The sequence below is a fragment of the Perna viridis genome, chromosome 1, assembly GCF_037379345.1.
Source record: "Perna viridis isolate PV_CMFRI_1.1 ecotype Kerala chromosome 1, ASM3737934v1, whole genome shotgun sequence".
In the NCBI taxonomy this organism is placed as follows: Eukaryota; Metazoa; Mollusca; class Bivalvia; order Mytilida; family Mytilidae; genus Perna; species Perna viridis.
This window is the reverse complement of record NC_142445.1, coordinates 28,256,328-28,279,373: the sequence shown is the minus strand read 5'-3', so window position 1 is coordinate 28,279,373 and position 23,046 is coordinate 28,256,328. Positions and strand designations below refer to the sequence as shown.

General features: G+C 33.4%; 14 non-coding genes across 14 annotated transcripts; all 14 read right to left on the bottom strand.

Annotated features, from left to right (window-relative positions):
- Positions 1-72, bottom strand: Trnap-ugg (transfer RNA proline (anticodon UGG)). Its single transcript has one exon. It is a non-coding gene; the product is annotated as a tRNA-Pro (tRNA).
- A 552-nt stretch (positions 73-624) lies between these two features.
- Trnap-ugg (transfer RNA proline (anticodon UGG)) lies at positions 625-696 on the bottom strand. Its single transcript has one exon. It is a non-coding gene; the product is annotated as a tRNA-Pro (tRNA).
- Positions 697-1,218: 522 nt separating this feature from the next.
- On the bottom strand, positions 1,219-1,290 carry Trnap-agg (transfer RNA proline (anticodon AGG)). Its single transcript has one exon. It is a non-coding gene; the product is annotated as a tRNA-Pro (tRNA).
- A 329-nt stretch (positions 1,291-1,619) lies between these two features.
- On the bottom strand, positions 1,620-1,692 carry Trnav-cac (transfer RNA valine (anticodon CAC)). The gene has a single exon. It is a non-coding gene; the product is annotated as a tRNA-Val (tRNA).
- Positions 1,693-4,003: 2,311 nt separating this feature from the next.
- Trnap-ugg (transfer RNA proline (anticodon UGG)) lies at positions 4,004-4,075 on the bottom strand. Its single transcript has one exon. It is a non-coding gene; the product is annotated as a tRNA-Pro (tRNA).
- A 2,524-nt stretch (positions 4,076-6,599) lies between these two features.
- Positions 6,600-6,672, bottom strand: Trnav-cac (transfer RNA valine (anticodon CAC)). The gene has a single exon. It is a non-coding gene; the product is annotated as a tRNA-Val (tRNA).
- Positions 6,673-6,742: 70 nt separating this feature from the next.
- On the bottom strand, positions 6,743-6,814 carry Trnap-ugg (transfer RNA proline (anticodon UGG)). Its single transcript has one exon. It is a non-coding gene; the product is annotated as a tRNA-Pro (tRNA).
- Positions 6,815-13,866: 7,052 nt separating this feature from the next.
- On the bottom strand, positions 13,867-13,938 carry Trnap-ugg (transfer RNA proline (anticodon UGG)). Its single transcript has one exon. It is a non-coding gene; the product is annotated as a tRNA-Pro (tRNA).
- A 522-nt stretch (positions 13,939-14,460) lies between these two features.
- On the bottom strand, positions 14,461-14,532 carry Trnap-agg (transfer RNA proline (anticodon AGG)). The gene has a single exon. It is a non-coding gene; the product is annotated as a tRNA-Pro (tRNA).
- Positions 14,533-14,861: 329 nt separating this feature from the next.
- On the bottom strand, positions 14,862-14,934 carry Trnav-cac (transfer RNA valine (anticodon CAC)). Its single transcript has one exon. It is a non-coding gene; the product is annotated as a tRNA-Val (tRNA).
- Positions 14,935-15,004: 70 nt separating this feature from the next.
- Positions 15,005-15,076, bottom strand: Trnap-ugg (transfer RNA proline (anticodon UGG)). The gene has a single exon. It is a non-coding gene; the product is annotated as a tRNA-Pro (tRNA).
- A 550-nt stretch (positions 15,077-15,626) lies between these two features.
- Trnap-ugg (transfer RNA proline (anticodon UGG)) lies at positions 15,627-15,698 on the bottom strand. Its single transcript has one exon. It is a non-coding gene; the product is annotated as a tRNA-Pro (tRNA).
- A 522-nt stretch (positions 15,699-16,220) lies between these two features.
- Trnap-agg (transfer RNA proline (anticodon AGG)) lies at positions 16,221-16,292 on the bottom strand. The gene has a single exon. It is a non-coding gene; the product is annotated as a tRNA-Pro (tRNA).
- Positions 16,293-16,621: 329 nt separating this feature from the next.
- Positions 16,622-16,694, bottom strand: Trnav-cac (transfer RNA valine (anticodon CAC)). The gene has a single exon. It is a non-coding gene; the product is annotated as a tRNA-Val (tRNA).
- Positions 16,695-23,046: the final 6,352 nt, after the last annotated feature.

Here is a 23,046-nt window from a genome sequence, read left to right as displayed (position 1 = left end):
GGGCTCGTCCGGGATTCGAACCCGGGACCTCTCGCACCCAAAGCGAGAATCATACCCCTAGACCAACGAGCCGCTTGATTGTACCAATGGAAATTTTTAGTGATGAACGTTTGTATACATCCAATAATATATGGACTTGAAAGACCATTTTAATACACGCGCACGACACAATCGACATCTGAACTGTATATTTTGCTAAAGTATATTAAATGCAAGATGTAAAAACACGTATAATATTCAACAGAAGAGGGAGACAGAGATATCCGAACAAAAGAATACGTAGTCGATCCCAAATATGAATAATAAATAAATAAATATATATATATAGGCAGTTTCAAACTTTCGTTTGGATGAGAAATTCGAAATCACAAAAATAACTTAAATGTTACTTTTTTATCGGCCATGCAAACGTATATAACGACACTCGTGAAATTTGTGCACAGTCTAAGATTCGGCAAAGAGGCAACACCAACAAGAAAGGAGGTATCTGAATGCTGTTTTGGAGAGGTTCTTCCGAATAGAGGAATAGTTTACGTATCAATAAAATTTCGTCCGTTCGATTGTATAAAGATCACACATTCCATTTGTCTATGAAACAGAAGTATTCAGGAAAAAAAATAGTAAGGGCTCGTCCGGGATTCGAACCCGGGACCTCTCGCACCCAAAGCGAGAATCATACCCCTAGACCAACGAGCCGCTTAAATATTAGTAGTAGATTTAATCTATTTAACAATGTGGAAGAGAAACCGATTACAACGTAAACGTGGCAAAGCTGTACAAATTCAAAATCAATCAAGATAATAGTACAAAACATGCCAACCACTAACGGCATACTAGTGCATCAAGAACTTCCTAATATCTGTCACTACCGCGGTAAATTGAAGAACAAGATGACTACCGCGAGACCAACACATACATACATACTTACATACATATAGTATTTTAAACGCGAAATATTCGATACTTTAAACAATGGAATCAAAAATAGGATACATATGAATATACTAGAAAGATGCTATACCAACACCATTTGGCTGGAATATTGAATAACACTCTCCATTGTCAAAGTCAGCGTCGGAATATCAAATTTGCGCGTTGTATCGTATACGTTTAATATTACTTCATGAACAAAATAAAAATCGTCGCAAACATATATTATTACAAACATTCGAAGTGGTACGTGACGCCATTTTGTGGAATGTACCGTTGTCAAAAATTGGGCTCGTCCGGGATTCGAACCCGAGACCTCTCGCACCCTAAGCGAGAATCATACCCCTAGACCAACGAGCCGTTATGCTTAACCCAGATTAACTTTTGGCTTATAAAATGAAGGCTCAAGAATTCAAACAATAAACTACATGTTTGTTGTACACAACACCTATGACTTGTAACATTCAATTCCAAGAAGCAAGCACGATTAAAATTTAACTGTGTTCACCTTTCTGTCGTATCAAAGTTAGTTATTTAAAAAAAAATGTACAATTCCACAAACGCTTCAATAACTCAGTACATTTTTAATAAATAAGTTTGCAACATATATGCTCAACATGTGATAAGAGTAATTGATTGTCTACGAACCGTGTCACTTTGGCAGCACATAACGGAGATCAAAAATATAATGTTTCCGCTGGGGCTCGAACCCAGGACCTTCCGCGTGTGAAGCGGACGTGATTACCACTACACTACGGAAACAGCTACCCGATTCACGGGATTATAAATACTTATGGGTCCATAAACAGCGCTTTCAAACGGTAAAAAGTACGGGCTCGTCCGGGATTCGAACCCGGGACCTCTCGCACCCAAAGCGAGAATCTTTTTTTTTATCTTGATAAAATTTTATTAACAGAAAAACATTTACAAATCAAAGAGATATTGTTATTAATATTCTCATAGACATACTATTATCATATTGATTAGTTATATCATATATGTCAATTACATACGCATAGAAAACAAAGTCACCACAATTGTCCATTTTCGCAATACCTACAAAATTTTTATATTCATACATTTAATATATTTTTATTCACAATCATGTACGCACAAGAGATATCACAGTTGTACTCTTTCACTGTATTCATGCACATTTTTATTTTCTTTTTTTTTAATTTTAGGTAAAATGTAAAAACAAGTGAAAAGGTAATTGAAATACAATACACAATTTCATATCCAAATATTAAAGATTCCGGCTGGCTATCCATTCCAGACTGCTTTAAAACATTGGCATGCAAAAAATGTAAAAAAAAAATATTTCAAAACATTTTCCATACATTCAAACTTTATCATACATTTTAAAAATCAAATCAGACCTAGTTTAACCATGCCTCTATTTTCCTGCGGGCAACAATTTCCATTTTCTCAATTGCACTAGCTATATCACTATTCATATATTTAGTTTTCCTAACATCATCAAAATCGTTTTCAATATTGTGCAAAGCGTACGTGTACCGCTTTGTTCCTGGACCGAAATAATGAATGTCCTCTTCCTTTCCCAATGAGTAGGACATGATTAAATTAATCATTGGGATCAACGTTAATAGTGTTGCGCTACACATACTCAACGAAGTTTTGATAACAATTTTATCTAGAACTGGTGTCTGTCGAGATTTTGATTTCTCTTCAGTGTTCGAAATATTTTCTGTATTCACAACGTCATGAGATTTAGTTAACATATTCTGTGTATTCGAATGTTCACTTGTACATATTTTCCCTGCGGCATTTAAATTTCCGTTAACATGTTTCACACTCTCGGTTCGCAATTGGTTATTCTCTTCACTTGACTGCTTTCCTTTGTTAGTATTTACCGTCAATGAGGCGCTACACGGAACACTGTCGATCACGTCCATTAACGCATCGGTGGGTTCAGATGGAATATCACTTTCTGTATCACTTTCAATAAACGATTCATCTTCGCTTTCAGATGTTTTATTTTCTGAATTTTTCTTTTCTACAAATTGCTTCAGTCGTTTCCGGTCACGTTTTCTAGATGCATTAGATTTCCGTTTCGTTGATTTATCACCATTTGTCCACAATAAAGATATTTTCATTCTTCCATTTTGTTCAGTAGATGTCCAGCTAAAATCAGTATATTGTTCATTTACAATTTTCAACAAAGAAGTTAATGTTTTCGGTAGACAATCCATTTTCACATAAATTAATCTCTCAACATTGAATTCATAAATCAATTTTCCACAAGACCCTCAAATCAAAAACGGCAGAAGCTATCACGATAATGTCAATTGTATATAAATACGTATTTTGTCAACTGAAACTTACTACTTGTGTAACTATGTCCATCATATCACTATATTTCGGCTGGAAAATCCATTCCAAAACTGATAATCTAACTAATTCCACAAACATTAAGAACACTGTAACAAAACACGTCTGACATCTCGGGTGCGTTCGACTCCTCTCCCAAAGCGAGAATCATACCCCTAGACCAACGAGCCGCTTGATTGTACCAATGGAAATTTTTAGTGATGAACGTTTGTATACATCCAATAATATATGGACTTGAAAGACCATTTTAATACACGCGCACGACACAATCGACATCTGAACTGTATATTTTGCTAAAGTATATTAAATGCAAGATGTAAAAACACGTATAATATTCAACAGAAGAGGGAGACAGAGATATCCGAACAAAAGAATACGTAGTCGATCCCAAATATGAATAATAAATAAATAAATATATATATATAGGCAGTTTCAAACTTTCGTTTGGATGAGAAATTCGAAATCACAAAAATAACTTAAATGTTACTTTTTTATCGGCCATGCAAACGTATATAACGACACTCGTGAAATTTGTGCACAGTCTAAGATTCGGCAAAGAGGCAACACCAACAAGAAAGGAGGTATCTGAATGCTGTTTTGGAGAGGTTCTTCCGAATAGAGGAATAGTTTACGTATCAATAAAATTTCGTCCGTTCGATTGTATAAAGATCACACATTCCATTTGTCTATGAAACAGAAGTATTCAGGAAAAAAATAGTAAGGGCTCGTCCGGGATTCGAACCCGGGACCTCTCGCACCCAAAGCGAGAATCATACCCCTAGACCAACGAGCCGCTTAAATATTAGTGGTAGATTTAATCTATTTAATAATGTGGAAGAGAAACCGATTACAACGTAAACGTGGCAAAGCTGTACAAATTCAAAATCAATCAAGATAATAGTACAAAACATGCCAACCACTAACGGCATACTAGTGCATCAAGAACTTCCTAATATCTGTCACTACCGCGGTAAATTGAAGAACAAGATGACTACCGCGAGACCGACACATACATACATACTTACATACATATAGTATTTTAAACGCGAAATATTCGATACTTTAAACAATGGAATCAAAAATAGGATACATATGAATATACTAGAAAGATGCTATACCAACACCATTTGGCTGGAATATTGAATAACACTCTCCATTGTCAAAGTCAGCGTCGGAATATCAAATTTGCGCGTTGTATCGTATACGTTTAATATTACTTCATGAACAAAATAAAAATCGTCGCAAACATATATTATTACAAACATTCGAAGTGGTACGTGACGCCATTTTGTGGAATGTACCGTTGTCAAAAATTGGGCTCGTCCGGGATTCGAACCCGGGACCTCTCGCACCCTAAGCGAGAATCTTTTTTTTTTTTTTTATCTTGATAAAATTTTATTAACAGAAAAACATTTACAAATCAAAGAGATATTGTTATTAATATTCTCATAGACATACTATTATCATATTGATTAGTTATATCATATATGTCAATTACATACGCATAGAAAACAAAGTCACCACAATTGTCCATTTTCGCAATACCTACAAAATTTTTATATTCATACATTTAATATATTTTTATTCACAATCATGTACGCACAAGAGATATCACAGTTGTACTCTTTCACTGTATTCATGCACATTTTTATTTTCTTTTTTTTTAATTTTAGGTAAAATATAAAAACAAGTGAAAAGGTAATTGAAATACATTACACAATTTCATATCCAAATATTAAAGATTCCGGCTGGCTATCCATTCCAGACTGCTTTAAAACATTGGCATGCAAAAAATGTAAAAAAAAAAATATTTCAAAACATTTTCCATACATTCAAACTTTATCATACATTTTAAAAATCAAATAAGACCTAGTTTAACCATGCCTCTATTTTCCTGCGGGCAACAATTTCCATTTTCTCAATTGCACTAGCTATATCACTATTCATATATTTAGTTTTCCTAACATCATCAAAATCGTTTTCAATATTGTGCAAAGCGTACGTGTACCGCTTTGTTCCTGGACCGAATAATGAATGTCCTCTTCCTTTCCCAATGAGTAGGACATGATTAAATTAATCATTGGGATCAACGTTAATAGTGTTGCGCTACACATACTCAACGAAGTTTTGATAACAATTTTATCTAGAACTGGTGTCTGTCGAGATTTTGATTTCTCTTCAGTGTTCGAAATATTTTCTGTATTCACAACGTCATGAGATTTAGTTAACATATTCTGTGTATTCGAATGTTCACTTATACATATTTTCCCTGCGGCATTTAAATTTCCGTTAACATGTTTCACACTCTCGGTTCGCAATTGGTTATTCTCTTCACTTGACTGCTTTCCTTTGTTAGTATTTACCGTCAATGAGGCGCTACACGGAACACTGTCGATCACGTCCATTAACGCATCGGTGGGTTCAGATGGAATATCACTTTCTGTATCACTTTCAATAAACGATTCATCTTCGCTTTCAGATGTTTTATTTTCTGAATTTTTCTTTTCTACAAATTGCTTCAGTCGTTTCCGGTCACGTTTTCTAGATGCATTAGATTTCCGTTTCGTTGATTTATCACCATTTGTCCACAATAAAGATATTTTCATTCTTCCATTTTGCTCAGTAGATGTCCAGCTAAAATCAGTATATTGTTCATTTACAATTTTCAACAAAGAAGTTAATGTTTTCGGTAGACAATCCATTTTCACATAAATTAATCTCTCAACATTGAATTCATAAATCAATTTTCCACAAGACCCTCAAATCAAAAACGGCAGAAGCTATCACGATAATGTCAATTGTATATAAATACGTATTTTGTCAACTGAAACTTACTACTTGTGTAACTATGTCCATCATGTCATTATATTTCGGCTGGAAAATCCATTCCAAAACTGATAATCTAACTAATTCCACAAACATTAAGAACACTGTAACAAAACACGTCTGACATCTTGGGTGCGTTCGACTCCTCCAGACCAACGAGCCGTTATGCTTAACCCAGATTAACTTTTGGCTTATAAAATGAAGGCTCAAGAATTCAAACAATAAACTACATGTTTGTTGTACACAACACCTATGACTTGTAACATTCAATTCCAAGAAGCAAGCACGATTAAAATTTAACTGTGTTCACCTTTCTGTCGTATCAAAGTTAGTTATTTAAAAAAAAATGTACAATTCCACAAACGCTTCAATAACTCAGTCCATTTTTAATAAATAAGTTTGCAACATATATGCTCAACATGTGATAAGAGTAATTGATTGTCTACGAACCGTGTCACTTTGGCAGCACATAACGGAGATCAAAAATATAATGTTTCCGCTGGGGCTCGAACCCAGGACCTTCCGCGTGTGAAGCGGACGTGATTACCACTACACTACGGAAACAGTTACCCGATTCACGGGATTATAAATACTTATGGGTCCATAAACAGCGCTTTCAAACGGTAAAAAGTACGGGCTCGTCCGGGATTCGAACCCGGGACCTCTCGCACCCAAAGCGAGAATCATACCCCTAGACCAACGAGCCGCTTGATTGTACCAATGGAAATTTTTAGTGATGAACGTTTGTATACATCCAATAATATATGGACTTGAAAGACCATTTTAATACATGCGCACGACACAATCGACATCTGAACTGTATATTTTGCTAAAGTATATTAAATGCAAGATGTAAAAACACGTATAATATTCAACAGAAGAGGGAGACAGAGATATCCGAACAAAAGAATACGTAGTCGATCCCAAATATGAATAATAAATAAATAAATATATATATAGGCAGTTTCAAACTTTCGTTTGGATGAGAAATTCGAAATCACAAAAATAACTTAAATGTTACTTTTTTATCGGCCATGCAAACGTATATAACGACACTCGTGAAATTTGTGCACAGTCTAAGATTCGGCAAAGAGGCAACACCAACAAGAAAGGAGGTATCTGAATGCTGTTTTGGAGAGGTTCTTCCGAATAGAGGAATAGTTTACGTATCAATAAAATTTCGTCCGTTCGATTGTATAAAGATCACACATTCCATTTGTCTATGAAACAGAAGTATTCAGGAAAAAAAATAGTAAGGGCTCGTCCGGGATTCGAACCCGGGACCTCTCGCACCCAAAGCGAGAATCTTTTTTTTTTATTTTGATAAAATTTTATTCAAATAAATACATTCATAAAAGAATTATTGGGCTAGTCTCCCATTAATTCATATTATCACAGTGTTGGTTAGAATTGTAACAATTATTAACAACAGATCTCAATTAAAACTCAATATGTACTTCATCATTACTTATCCTTAATACAGGATTTTTGTTTAAATAATACTTTTCAAATAAATACATGCACTTCTTCTGTTTATAATACAAGTATGCATAACTCACATGTTTTTGCAGAACATTTTTAAAATATGGCACTATGTCTATCAAATGATCATCCTTCATAGAGATATTTCTCCTCTTTACTACACAGAATCTTCTAGCACATAAAACTGTATTTACAAAGTATAAGTTTATATTTTTATCCTTCTTGATTAGACCAAAGTAACATATATAATTGAAATCTAGAGTATTGACAAAGCTAGTAGAACTATTACACATAATGTTATGTAGGAAATCTTTAAAAAAGTCATTGAACTGAGTCAAACATCTACACACAATGATCAAGTGCTCCAAGTCTTCATGCACATCTTTGCAAACTGGACAAATAGAATCAACAGTAATTTGGCATTTCATCAGTCTCTCCTTAGTGAAGAAAACTCTATGGAAAATTTTGAATGATGACTCAATCCAATCACTTTGTAAAAATGAAAATTTCAAAACTTTTTGTACTTTTTGAACATCAAAATCTGGAAATATTTCACACCAGTATTTTATAGAATTAGGATCTCTTGTTAATGTCTTTAACAGTATATCATAAAATGATCTTGTTGTATTAGGTAAAGCATACTTTCTACCATTAACGCTGTAAATTATATTTAAAACAGTTGCTTTACAAGTGTTTGCATTTTCTTCAACTAAAACTACATAATCTTGTGGAATACATTGCTTAATACATTTCACTACTTTAATAATTTTATCAACGGAAACATCAGGGAACTTTTGAGATACAATATCTTGAATATAAGTGTCCTTCATAAAACCTTTCTTGCATTCATAAGCTAAGTCCTTAATCTTGACAATACCTGCTTCTATAAATGTTCTCATATATAACATACTATCACCATTCACAATCATTGGATTACAGAAGAGGGGAATATCAAAAACGTTAGTCACATTAATTTCTATTTCCATACAATGACGTATCTTCCCCCATGCATACAACATACATTTATAAAAATCAGGCAAACATCCTAATTGTCTATGAGTAAAATCGCAATGCAATATTTCAACACCAAGATTCATTCCTTGTACTTTAGAAAAGAAATAAAGACATGTAACTTTCCAAACAGCATTATAATCCATATCTAATAGCCTACTTAAAAACTTTAGTCTAAATGCATACATTTTATGAAAAATGTCAGGAAAATTTAAACCACCATCTAACACCTTATTAGTTATTACATCATATGCAACTAGAGATGGTTTATCATTCCACAAAAAATCAATACATATCTTCTTAATTTCTAAATAATGTTTTTCTGGTATATTAACAACCATAAGAGTATACCAAAGTTTACTCATCAATAAAGTATTTATTACAGTTAATCTACCATGTATTGATAAGTGTCTCATTTTCCAAAAATTCAATAGCTTCAAAATAGATTGTACTTTGCAATCCCAATTCAAACTATCACAAAGAGATTTATCCTTACCAATCCATATGCCTAAAAGCTGTAAAACCCCATCACACTCTCTAATACTCCAAGCATCTAATTCATGTTTTGAAATAGTTCCAGTTCCCAATGCCAAAATTTCCGATTTATCCTTATTTAATTTTGCCCCAGATGCTTGTTCATACAAATGTAAAACTCTAAAGGCTTCATCTACTGAATTTTTGTCAGACAAAATTAAAGTAGTGTCATCAGCATGTGAAAAAATCTTTTCTTCAACGTTTGTATTAGGAATATTCAAACCTCTAATACTACTATTCTTTTTAATCATTGTACTCAATGGTTCAGCTACTAATACATATAATAAAGCTGATATAGGACAACCTTGCTTTACAGAGTTCTTTAATTGAAAGTATTTGGACAGGAACCCATTACACTTGACAGTGCTGAAAATGTCAGTATAAAATATTTTTATCCAAGAAATAAATTTCTCCCCAAATCCAAATTTCTGCAAGACAGAAAATAAATATTCATGTCCAACCCTGTCAAATGCTTTTTCCTGATCAAGTTTCAACAAGTAACATTCTAAATCATCCATTTCAACCAAATCAATAATATCTCTAACACTTGCAGTAGTGTCAGAAATGTCATTACCTATAATACAGCAACTTTGAGTAGGTGATATAATTTTTGGTAATACAAACTTAAACCTGTTAGCCATTACTCTTGCTAGTATTTTATAATCCACATTTAATAAAGTTATAGGTCTGAAATTTTTAAGTTCAGATTTGTCACCTCTATTCTTATATATCAAATTAATCATGCCATATCTCATAGACCTAGATAAAACTTTATTTTCTTCAATACTATCATAAATATATTTCAATACAGGTTTCAATTCATTTAAAAAATAAAGATAGAATTCAACAGTCAATCCATCAGAGCCAGGCGTTTTGCCTTTTTTCATTCCTTTCAATGATTGTTCAATCTCATCAATACATATATCATCATCACATTTAGTAATATCAATATCATCAACTTTAACATCAACACAATCTAACATGTCATTGATTGCATCATTGTCAGTATTTACACATGAAAACAATTTTTTATAAAAATTATGCACAACATCTAATAATTCCACAGTACTACTAACAGCATTACCATCACAATTTCTCAAAGTACTTATCAAATTCTTATTTTGTTTATATTTTTCCAGACTTAAGAAATAAGCAGTATTCTTGTCACTTTCTAAGGCATGTTGACATTTAGACCTTAATATAGCACCATTACATCTATGTTTTTCTATAGCTTCAAGTTCATCTTTTAATTCTAAATATTTTACATAATCAATTTCTATACCACATGCAGACTTCACTGACAATTCTTGTAACTTATTTTGCAATTTAAAATATTCTTTGCTTCTCTCTTTCTGATTTTCTTTGCCATAGATTTGACTTATTCTCTTAATACTAAATTTCAAATTATCCCACCAAATGAGAGGGTTTGAATAATAAAAATCTGAACATATTTCATCTTCTAATAACTTTCTGATTCTTGTTACATATTCTTCATTATCTAATAAGGAATAGTTAAAAATCCAGATACCTGGTCCTCTTTCAACCTCTGTAAAATCTAATTTCATGCTAACAATACAGTGATCACTAAAACAAGTATCTCTATAAAAAATATTTTTAATACAGGGCTTAACATTACTAGAAACTAAAAAATAGTCAATTCTACTTTGTGTCAAAAAACCTTGTACAACTTGTTTTCGTGAAAACATTTTGACACCTGCATTTCTGTCTCTCCAGACATCAAACAAACAATTATCGTGCATCATAGTATTAAGATATTTCACAGACCTATCTGCATAAAAAGCAGTTTTCCCACTTTTATCTAAAGGAGACAGTGCAGTATTAAAATCGCCTGCTACTATAACATATCCGTCTCCTTTAATTTTACTTTTACAATCTTCAAAAAATTCACATTTTTCACTTACACTATTAGGAACATACAAATTAAAAATATCTACAATTTTATCATTGATTTTACCTTGAATATGAATAAATCTACCAGGTACACATTCACAAACTTTAAATACATTTTTAAGGTTTTTACTGACAAGAATTGCAACACCCTGTCTATTACAGTTACTATTACTTGCAAAAATATCACCATTCCATAATGTCTTATCATTCTTTATATCTTCAAAAATAATATTATTCCAAAATGTTTCCTGTAAGCATACCATATCATACTTTCTTTCATTACATAATGAAAAAATACAATCCTTTTTACTTTGGTTACATAGACCATTACAATTAAAACTTATGAAGTTATAAGTAGCCATCACAAAAATAATTCTAATAATATACAACATTAAACACTCCATTATTAACTATTCAAATGTTTTTGTAAATTTGACAACCTTGCTGCTTTAATATTAGGCTTGATATTAAGCATACTTCTCCTTTTAATACCCAAGTAATTTCTCTTCTTCCCTACAACAGTGAAAGTATCTCCACTTTCCTCTTGGTCTTCACTGACCACGGGAAAAGTGTCCATAGTAATCTCATCCAGAGAATCACATGAACTTCTGACTTCCCCCTGGCTACTGTCATTTTGTTCAAGGGGGGAGACAGCACTTTCAACACTAAAACCATCAGACATTTTATCAATTCTATTTTCACCAGACAATTCAACATTTGATTTAGTAAGCAAAACTGGTTCAATATTACAATTATTCAAACAAATATTGTTTAATTCTTTATCTGTACCTTTCTTGACTTTATCATCTCTGACACATTCCGCACTGTCATCACCAACACCATCATCCATCTCAAAACACTCCTCCTCATCAATGTAAATACCATCTCCATTCCAATCACCGTCACCCTCATCATCAGTGCAAAGGCTAGCACCACCTTTAGCACTTTCACCAAAACCCACTTCATCTACATCCTCAGTGTAATGACTAGCATCGCCATTTACACTCACGATTCCATCTTCCATACTATCTCCTACATCTGTACCTTCACGAGAATCAACATTCTCCTGCACACTTGTACAACCCTCCTTCTCCTTACAATTTTTATCCATATATCCAACTTTCACATCTGTGGTTTTCATAGCCTCCTCATCTGCTTCTTTTATCAACTCCCGACATGACATTTCCTGCAAATTCTCAGAAGAAAATTGTGGAAAATGATTCACAATTTGCAATTCTTCTCTGGCTTTGCAATTACAATAGTCTTTCTTTCGAAAACAAAACGCACACTTGTTTTTTAAACATTTTCTACTAATGTGCCCCTGCTGACCACATTCAAAACATTTAAATTCTGGACAGTCTTTGTATATATGTTCTGAGCTAAAGCACCCAGAGCACACCTTGACTTGTTGGTTATGAATAACCCGGTAGTAAGCCGTCTCCTTTTCATTAACTGAAAACTTCATTGAATACGGTATTGAAGCCATGTTCGGCGGAAGTTTAACTTTGAAAATACGAGTTCCGTCAAAGACATTATTCTTTGACTTCATCCTATGCTTCTTTATCGGAGAAACAATCTCCACTCCAATCTTGGAAAATCTATCAATAATTTCTCGATCTGAGACATACATACTTAAATTTAGAATTGAAACGTACTTAAAACTTGCCTCTAATTCATTAACAGCGCACTTTTTACCATTTAAAGATAGTTCACCAATAACGGATTCTATCATTTTTCTCTCTCTTAGTACCACCTCATAACCAACTCCATTTTTCGGTACGCATGCAACGACACTTCCAACACCACATTTCGTCTCAATTTCATCAATAATCATTTCAGCCTCCACGGCACCAAAACCATCTACGGGGCAACCAACTAAAACGGTTTTCTCCTTTGAGAACTGTTCATTTGAAAAATTCATGTTTTTTCGGGAACTTTCTCCCCCACTATTATTAAAGTTTGCCATCAGTCTTTAGTCAAACCACTGAATACAAATCGAACACACCTTCCCTCCCCCTTTTCCCTGTAACGAAAACACAGGAAAAGGGGCTATTCAACAAATATTATGCGATAATATATGTCACATTCAATCACATAATACACATTAAACTTCAGGAAATGTTTACAGTTACAAATATGGCGAAGAACTCACCAAAATCAGAATAATTTCCGGACAACACTTTGTTTACATGTTAAACATGGTACATCCAAAAACCAGCCCCTCACCTCTCGCACCCAAAGCGAGAATCATACCCCTAGACCAACGAGCCGCTTGATTGTACCAATGGAAATTTTTAGTGATGAACGTTTGTATACATCAAATAATATATGGACTTGAAAGACCATTTTAATACACGCGCACGACACAATCGACATCTGAACTGTATATTTTGCTAAAGTATATTAAATGCAAGATGTAAAAACACGTATAATATTCAACAGAAGAGGGAGACAGAGATATCCGAACAAAAGAATACGTAGTCGATCCCAAATATGAATAATAAATAAATAAATATATATATAGGCAGTTTCAAACTTTCGTTTGGATGAGAAATTCGAAATCACAAAAATAACTTAAATGTTACTTTTTTATCGGCCATGCAAACGTATATAACGACACTCGTGAAATTTGTGCACAGTCTAAGATTCGGCAAAGAGGCAACACCAACAAGAAAGGAGGTATCTGAATGCTGTTTTGGAGAGGTTCTTCCGAATAGAGGAATAGTTTACGTATCAATAAAATTTCGTCCGTTCGATTGTATAAAGATCACACATTCCATTTGTCTATGAAACAGAAGTATTCAGGAAAAAAAATAGTAAGGGCTCGTCCGGGATTCGAACCCGGGACCTCTCGCACCCAAAGCGAGAATCATACCCCTAGACCAACGAGCCGCTTAAATATTAGTAGTAGATTTAATCTATTTAACAATGTGGAAGAGAAACCGATTACAACGTAAACGTGGCAAAGCTGTACAAATTCAAAATCAATCAAGATAATAGTACAAAACATGCCAACCACTAACGGCATACTAGTGCATCAAGAACTTCCTAATATCTGTCACTACCGCGGTAAATTGAAGAACAAGATGACTACCGCGAGACCAACACATACATACATACTTACATACATATAGTATTTTAAACGCGAAATATTCGATACTTTAAACAATGGAATCAAAAATAGGATACATATGAATATACTAGAAAGATGCTATACCAACACCATTTGGCTGGAATATTGAATAACACTCTCCATTGTCAAAGTCAGCGTCGGAATATCAAATTTGCGCGTTGTATCGTATACGTTTAATATTACTTCATGAACAAAATAAAAATCGTCGCAAACATATATTATTACAAACATTCGAAGTGGTACGTGACGCCATTTTGTGGAATGTACCGTTGTCAAAAATTGGGCTCGTCCGGGATTCGAACCCGGGACCTCTCGCACCCTAAGCGAGAATCATACCCCTAGACCAAAGAGCCGTTATGCTTAACCCAGATTAACTTTTGGCTTATAAAATGAAGGCTCAAGAATTCAAACAATAAACTACATGTTTGTTGTACACAACACCTATGACTTGTAACATTCAATTCCAAGAAGCAAGCACGATTAAAATTTAACTGTGTTCACCTTTCTGTCGTATCAAAGTTAGTTATTTAAAAAAAAATGTACAATTCCACAAACGCTTCAATAACTCAGTCCATTTTTAATAAATAAGTTTGCAACATATATGCTCAACATGTGATAAGAGTAATTGATTGTCTACGAACCGTGTCACTTTGGCAGCACATAACGGAGATCAAAAATATAATGTTTCCGCTGGGGCTCGAACCCAGGACCTTCCGCGTGTGAAGTGGACGTGATTACCACTACACTACGGAAACAGTTACCCGATTCACGGGATTATAAATACTTATGGGTCCATAAACAGCGCTTTCAAACGGTAAAAAGTACGGGCTCGTCCGGGATTCGAACCCGGGACCTCTCGCACCCAAAGCGAGAATCATACCCCTAGACCAACGAGCCGCTTGATTGTACCAATGGAAATTTTTAGTGATGAACGTTTGTATACATCCAATAATATATGGACTTGAAAGACCATTTTAATACACGCGCACGACACAATCGACATCTGAACTGTATATTTTGCTAAAGTATATTAAATGCAAGATGTAAAAACACGTATAATATTCAACAGAAGAGGGAGACAGAGATATCCGAACAAAAGAATACGTAGTCGATCCCAAATATGAATAATAAATAAATAAATATATATATAGGCAGTTTCAAACTTTCGTTTGGATGAGAAATTCGAAATCACAAAAATAACTTAAATGTTACTTTTTTATCGGCCATGCAAACGTATATAACGACACTCGTGAAATTTGTGCACAGTCTAAGATTCGGCAAAGAGGCAACACCAACAAGAAAGGAGGTATCTGAATGCTGTTTTGGAGAGGTTCTTCCGAATAGAGGAATAGTTTACGTATCAATAAAATTTCGTCCGTTCGATTGTATAAAGATCACACATTCCATTTGTCTATGAAACAGAAGTATTCAGGAAAAAAAATAGTAAGGGCTCGTCCGGGATTCGAACCCGGGACCTCTCGCACCCAAAGCGAGAATCATACCCCTAGACCAACGAGCCGCTTAAATATTAGTAGTAGATTTAATCTATTTAACAATGTGGAAGAGAAACCGATTACAACGTAAACGTGGCAAAGCTGTACAAATTCAAAATCAATCAAGATAATAGTACAAAACATGCCAACCACTAACGGCATACTAGTGCATCAAGAACTTCCTAATATCTGTCACTACCGCGGTAAATTGAAGAACAAGATGACTACCGCGAGACCAACACATACATACATACTTACATACATATAGTATTTTAAACGCGAAATATTCGATACTTTAAACAATGGAATCAAAAATAGGATACATATGAATATACTAGAAAGATGCTATACCAACACCATTTGGCTGGAATATTGAATAACACTCTCCATTGTCAAAGTCAGCGTCGGAATATCAAATTTGCGCGTTGTATCGTATACGTTTAATATTACTTCATGAACAAAATAAAAATCGTCGCAAACATATATTATTACAAACATTCGAAGTGGTACGTGACGCCATTTTGTGGAATGTACCGTTGTCAAAAATTGGGCTCGTCCGGGATTCGAACCCGGGACCTCTCGCACCCTAAGCGAGAATCATACCCCTAGACCAACGAGCCGTTATGCTTAACCCAGATTAACTTTTGGCTTATAAAATGAAGGCTCAAGAATTCAAACAATAAACTACATGTTTGTTGTACACAACACCTATGACTTGTAACATTCAATTCCAAGAAGCAAGCACGATTAAAATTTAACTGTGTTCACCTTTCTGTCGTATCAAAGTTAGTTATTTAAAAAAAAATGTACAATTCCACAAACGCTTCAATAACTCAGTACATTTTTAATAAATAAGTTTGCAACATATATGCTCAACATGTGATAAGAGTAATTGATTGTCTACGAACCGTGTCACTTTGGCAGCACATAACGGAGATCAAAAATATAATGTTTCCGCTGGGGCTCGAACCCAGGACCTTCCGCGTGTGAAGCGGACGTGATTACCACTACACTACGGAAACAGTTACCCGATTCACGGGATTATAAATACTTATGGGTCCATAAACAGCGCTTTCAAACGGTAAAAAGTACGGGCTCGTCCGGGATTCGAACCCGGGACCTCTCGCACCCAAAGCGAGAATTTTTTTTTTTTTTTTTTTTTATCTTTATTGAATAAAACAATACTAAATAACAATGCAAATCAGAATGTCTATAAAATCAGAATATTACACAATTTAAGAATATACAATTTATCACAGTTTGAATAACAACACATCTTCTTCTAATATTACAATGGGATTGTCTCTCAAGAACTTTTTATGAAAGACTGAAAGTCTGTTTGTAGATTTACAATACATATAAAAATAACAAATGTAATGTCTCAGTGTGTATTTGAAATATTGAATTAGGTTAATACTTCGTGTACCATTTTTGAACATTTGTCTTTGTTTCATTATACACAGTCTTCCAATAGACAGCAAAAAATTAACAAAGTGAACATTTACACCCTTTACACTGGTTGATACACCCAACAAAAATAACGTCATATAAGTATATTCCTGTATTAAGTTCACCTCTGATTGTACAAATAGTGTCTCTAAAATATCAAATACGAAATCATGAAAGTTAACAAGTATGTCACATGTTATAAATATATGAAATAAAGTTTCCTCTTCACAGTCACAGTTTTGACACACATTGCTGTCTATTATTCCTATTTTACATAGTTTAACATTAGTAAAAATCTTATTGTGACATAACTTGAAATCTAGATCAATACATTCAGATGGTTTCCAGAAACTATGTATCTGTTTCCAAACAAAACAGAAATCACTTTCATGAATATCACATTGTTCACACCAAAATTCATAACATTTAGGTTTAATAAAACACTTTTGTAACAGTAACGTATAAAATCTTTTTGTTTTACACAACGACATGTCACATACTTTATTGTCAAACTGAACATAGAATTGAGACAGTTCATCATTTTTCACATTACATTTTGTCAAAACAACTTCTTTCCACTCGACAGGAATGTGATTCAATAATAACATATACAATTTTCTGACAATGTTAAAAGTAACATCTATTTCTTTTTCTCTCATCATATCAAAAATTGCATGAACTGGCAAAAATCCAGGTATAGCTTCATATGAAATATCTTTAATTTGAACAATACCAGCTTTTATAAAATATTCCCATTGTTTACCAGACACAAACTTAGAACTATTATAAAACAGTGGTTGATTATAAACATCAGAGTCTCCTATATTAAAAGTTATATCTTTTCTAATACACTGCCATGCTTCCAACATTTCTCTGTACACATGCGGTAAACATAATAAATCCTTTTTGTTTAAAAACAAAAATAGAACAGACCTCGAAAGATTCATACAATGCACTCTTCTCAAAAAATAGCTAAAGGTACTTTTCCAAATACAATTGCAATCAGGATTTAAAAATCTCCCTAAAAATTTTAATCTAAATGATAACATTTTTAAATATATATCTTGAAAATTCAAGCCACCATCTTGTTTCATACCAGTAATAGTTGCATATTGTACTAAATGAGATTTAGAATCCCACAAAAAATCAATACATATTTGTTTCAAATCTGTCAACACATTTTCAGGTATTGGAGAAACAGCTAATAAATACCAAATTCTAGATACCAATAAAGAAGAAATTACAACATTCCTTCCAGATAAAGTCAAACGTCTTTGTTTCCACATATTAACAATACATCTTATTTTTCTTATCTTATCCTTCCAATTCATATCATTACATACATCAATATCTACACCAACATAAACACCAAGAACTTGAATACATTTTTCACAAACTCTTAATCCAAGTACAGTCTTATCATCATCAGTCAAATTTCCTTTTCCAATACATAAAATTTCAGACTTACTTCTGTTAATCTTAGAACCTGATGCTCTACTATATAAATCAAATACATCAAAAGTATATTTAATAGATTTTTTATCACTCAAACATAATGTAGTATCATCTGCATGTTGAAACAAAACTGCAGTTTCATTACTATAAGGTATACGTATACCATTAATATTACAGTCTTTCTTTATTGTCATTGACAGTGGTTCTGCTGATAAAACATACAATAAAGCACTAATAGGGCATCCTTGCCTAATACCATTTCTAACTTTAAAATATTTTGTTAAAAAACCATTACACTTGACAGTACTTTGAATATCAGTATAAAAAATCCTAATCCAATTAATAAATTTACATCCAAAACCAAAACCTTCTAATACTCTAATGAGATAATCATGACTCACTCTGTCAAAAGCTTTCTCTTGATCAAATTTTAAAATATACCCTTCTACATCATCATTATCAACCATATTTATTACATCACGTACACTGGCTATTGTATCTGCAATATCTCTACCAGGTATACAACATGACTGGCTATTTGATATTATTTTACAAAGTACTGACTTAAATCTATTTGACATGACACGTGCTAATATCTTATAATCAACTTGTAACAATGAAATCGGCCTATAATTCTTCAAATCCCTTCTATCACCTTTCTTCTTATAAATAAGAGAAAGTACACCATTTCTCATTGACCTTGATAACGTGTTACGATTTTCTATTGCCTTAAACACCTTCAGTAAAATATCCTTTAAAACATGATAAAATTTACAATAAAACTCAACTGTTAGTCCATCAGATCCTGGACTCTTATTTTTGGACATTTTATGTAATGCAACAAAGATCTCTTTTGCAGTAATATCATTATCACATATTTCTTGATCATGATCATCAACTTTTACATCTATATTTTGCAAAAAATCATCCATAGCATTTTTGTCTGTTTCCACACATGAATACAACTTATCATAAAACTTATACTGTAAGTTTAACAAACCTTCAGTATCAGACACAACAGTTTTACCATCATAATCAGTAAGTTCTTTAATACAGTTACTTTCTTGCTTGTACTTTTCTAAATTCAAAAAATACCTTGTACATTTATCGTTTTCTGTAGCCCAAAAAGCTTTTGATCTCAAAATAGCACCTTTACATTTTTCTTCTTCTAATAAACTTAATTCTAACTTTAAGTTTTCATATCTTTCTACATCTATAATTTCTCCTGCAGCAATCCTCATACATAACCTTTGAATCTTATTTTGTAAACAATAATATTCAGCATTTTTCTCTTTTGCAATTCTCTTACTAAAAACTTGAGAGAATTTCTTAATTCTATATTTTAAATTATCCCACCAAATCAATACATCATCATCAAAAAGAGTACATTTCTTATTGTCCTCAATCATATTCGTAATATTTAATACATATTCTTCATTATCTAATAAAGTATTATTCAAAATCCATATACCTGGACCTCTTTCTACATTATCAAAAACAACTCTCATTTCTACAAAAGAATGATCACTTAATGTGGTATCTTTGTAATTTACATATTGTACAAAACTTGACAAATTTCTAGAAATTAAAAAATAATCCAACCTTGATTGTTGTAAATAGGATTCACTAACACGTTTCCATGAAAAAGTTCGAACACCAGGATTTCTAGCTCTCCATATATCATATAGATTGTTATCAGTCATAAAATTACACAATGACTTAAAACTCATATCATCTCTATGAATTGATTTACCAGACCTATCAAGGTTTGACAAAGTTGTATTCCAATCACCAGATAGTATTATATTATCATATGAATTCATATAATGACAAAGAAAAGAAAACAGTTCACATTTTTCCTTAATAGAATTATAAGCATATACATTCAGTATGTTGTAAATACATCCTTCATGTTGAAGTTGAACATGTAAAAATCTACCTTCTTCATCCTTAAAAATTTCTTTTACATTGTTTTTAAATTTTTTATTTACAAGTATAGCAACACCTTGTCTTTTAGTCTTACTATTAGAGTATAAGACACATCCATCATACATCCTATCAATATTCAACATAAAATCATCATCCCAGAAAGTTTCTTGCAGTAACAAAAAATCAATCTTACTATTATCTATAATGGCTACATACTTCTTAAATTTATCACAATCTCTCAAACCATTACAATTGTTACTTACAAAAAGCACCATTGCAAAAGTAAAAATCAGATAAAATAAATTAAACATCTCCATTATTAACATTCTTTTGGTTGAGTTTGTCTTTCTGAACACTATTGATATTAGGATAAAATTTCATCCTGTTCCTTCTTTTTTTCCCTTCAGGTGGACCTAAGTCCACAGTACTTGTACCACTGCTCTGGGAACAAGACAAATTATCTTTTGCATCATTTGCGACATCAACTCCAGTGTTACAATCACTGGAGGAGATGTCAGTTTCCATATCATCACTATCAAAACTATTTTCTTTAATGTCATTTTGTGTTACAATATGCTTGTTAATAATCACAATTTCATCATCAGAGTCACATGCTCTCGAAATCTCATTTCTCTGTCTTTTCTGTCCTTTAGTCTTTTCTATCATTGATTCATCTTCTACCAAATCTCCAGTGCATTGTTTATCAACACTTTTGTTACCTTCGGTCCCGAAGACCTTATCCCGGTTATCTGAGGCCCCGAAGACCACATTTTTATCATTCATGCTCTTTTTGAGCTTTCCATCATTTGCATTGGCCCCGAAGACCTTAGTTCTCTCTTCTGTAGTCCCGAAGACCACATCCCGTTTCTTGGCAGTGGTCCCGAAGACCATATCATCATTTTCTACAGTGGCCCCGAAGACCACATCTGTTGTCTCATTACGTATATTTACCGAAACTTCACCTTCAAGAGACTGCTTGTCATCACACTTATTATCTCGCTTGTTTTCTATCTGAACTGAGTCACCTCCATTTTCGTCCTCGTCAGAGTATGTACCTTCCAAATCCTCCCTATCGCCATTCTCACGTGATATTTGATCACTGTCATGACTTTCTTCTTCCTTCTCTTTACCCCTAAATTCTCTACCTCTACCAGTATATCCCTTTCTACATGCACATCGCGCAGTTACTATTCCACATTCTCTGCACTTACATCTGCATTCTTCTTTAGATTGGTCACAAGTAAAACAAGGACATTCACAAATTTCTTTGTTACAATATTGGCATTTTGTTTCCTTGCACTCACAATGTCTCAATCTTTTTTTGCACCTCTGGCACGGTGGAATTTTACATTCATTTTCTTTATGTCCATGTTTATCACAATTATAGCAAACTAATTGTAGACATTGTCTATATTTATGGCCAGGAGATCCACAATAGTTGCATAATTGCCTCTGGTGATCATGTTTAACACGGAAATTTCGTGTTCCTAATCCAGTATCAAATTTTATTGACCATGGAAGAGAAATTAGGCCAGGCGGAAACTGTACTCTCACATATCTTGTTCCATCAGCAACCTCAGTTCCTGGATGAACATGCCTAAATACCTGGGACAGAGGCTTACAATTCTTTTCTCTCAATACGTCAAGAATAAGCTCATCACTAAGATGAGCAGGCAAATGAATGAATGAAACTATAACTGAATTATCAAACAAAAATAGGCAATCATAGTTTTTACTTTCAATATTAACACCCCTGGTTAATTTGTCAGCATTTTGTTCACTATCCATCGTAATACAGTACGAATCCTCCATATCATCAGGGACAACTGCTAACACAGTGTTTACTCCACAAACATCCTCCACTGCTTTAATTATTTTTGATGGAGTCTCAGATGTTTTCCCAATTTTAACAATCTTAACGGTACACTCTTTTTTATATTCCCTTTTTGAACTCGTGTATTTTCGGGTTCTTTCACCTTTTCTACCACTATCATACCTTTTCGCACCAATATTGCGATTTCCAGAACTTTCCGGTGCTTTGTTCTCCATAACTAAATTTGGTGATTGGTTGTATCAGTAAAACCGAATCAAACGCAACTTTCCTCCCCCCTCTTTCCTGCAGTGAAATGCAGGAAAAGGGGAAATAAACGAACAAAATAGACAAGTGGTCTTATCACTTTAAGTCAAATAAACAATGCTCTACAAAACGAAATGTATCTGAACACAGAAATAAAGCTGAACTCACCAAAACGGCACATTCAACCGGAGCGGCAATATGTAAACACCATCCTATGATATGTCCAATAACCGATCACGTCTGACATCTTGGGTGCGTTCGACTCCTCTCCCAAAGCGAGAATCATACCCCTAGACCAACGAGCCGCTTGATTGTACCAATGGAAATTTTTAGTGATGAACGTTTGTATACATCCAATAATATATGGACTTGAAAGACCATTTTAATACACGCGCACGACACAATCGACATCTGAACTGTATATTTTGCTAAAGTATATTAAATGCAAGATGTAAAAACACGTA